The sequence below is a fragment of the Echinops telfairi genome, unplaced genomic scaffold, assembly GCF_000313985.2.
Source record: "Echinops telfairi isolate 266 unplaced genomic scaffold, ASM31398v2 ScPeMD7_3533;HRSCAF=4204_0, whole genome shotgun sequence".
NCBI classification, from domain to species: Eukaryota; Metazoa; Chordata; class Mammalia; order Afrosoricida; family Tenrecidae; genus Echinops; species Echinops telfairi.
In genome coordinates, this window is record NW_022107431.1 from 21986801 (window position 1) to 21988016 (window position 1216).

A 1216-nucleotide genomic window follows, 5' to 3' on the forward strand; every position below is an offset into this window, starting at 1 on the left:
TTCCATTTATAACAATGAAAATACATCCTGCCTATCAGATATTTGCATGATGATTCCTAACAGTAGCAACATTATAGTTATGAAGTAGCAATGAAAACAATTTGATGGTTGGGGGTTCACCACAGCATGAGGAACTGTATTAAAGGATCACAGCATTAGTAAGGTCGAGAACCACTGCTCTAGTGGTTCATGAATCTGTAGGCTGTTATTGACAAGGAGGGAGGAGACAATGAAAGAGAGAAGTGACCACGTCTGGGTCACCTTGTAAGAGCAGGGAAATGGAAGTCACCCACCCAAGGATTCGTCACAGCAAATGCAAAAGCCTGGGGCTGAAAGAAGGGTTTATTGTGACCTCAAGTTGATTTTCATTAGAATATGAGAAACAGAAATCTTGAGGGGATCAAAGAAAAAGTTATGGAATTAGATAAATGCAATTCATTTTTAGAACTAAAATCTACTACTAATAGTCTTATATCCAAGAATTAAAAATTGGTAGGGATATGAACATTCATAAAATTGCTAATGTGGAATACTTGTTTAGGATAAAGTCAATATTCATCAACTAGAACCAGGCTGACCACTCACTGCTATGGAGTCAGTGCCGACTCAGAGTGACCTTACAGTAGAGGGGAGGGCTGCCCCTGTGAGCTCCGGAGACTGTAACTCTATGGGAGTAGAAAGCCCCGTTTGTCTTCCTCAGAGCGGCTGGTGGTTCTGTACTGTTGACCTTGCAGTTAGCAGCCCAATGTGTAACGACTATGCCACCAAGGGTCTAGCACTAGACTACTAACAACACCATGGGCAGTCTTCTCAGAAGATAGGCCTAGTGTCCTAATTCCCAGAGATCACACCTTTGAACATCACATGGAGCAGTTTACTCTGCAGGTATGGGGTAGCCAGCATCGATTGATCCTAGGGCAACTGAAAACGTGTCTCAAAAAGGATTGGCTTCTCCAAAGAACTTGAATTGGGCATTTATTGTGATGAATAATAAACAACAATATTAGAGGTCATGATAGTAATATGCTGTTATTAAATCTGCCAATAAAGCTGAATAAGCCTGAAAGCCAAATATTTTTTGAAATGATAAAGTTTTATGTGTTTCAACTAATAGATTTGCATTTCGTAAGATTGCAGGTCAGCAATATGCAAAGACAACATGTTGGCAAAGGGAATTTGAAATAAGTACCGTCCCAAATTCTTTTTTTTTTTTTTT

At 39.6% G+C, this 1216-nt stretch overlaps 1 protein-coding gene across 1 annotated transcript in view; it reads right to left on the bottom strand.

The window, feature by feature from the left end:
- ADGB (androglobin) overlaps positions 1-1216 on the bottom strand; it is a 194398-nt gene that overhangs the window by 18539 nt on the left and 174643 nt on the right. The gene's annotated exons all lie outside the window — the stretch shown is intronic.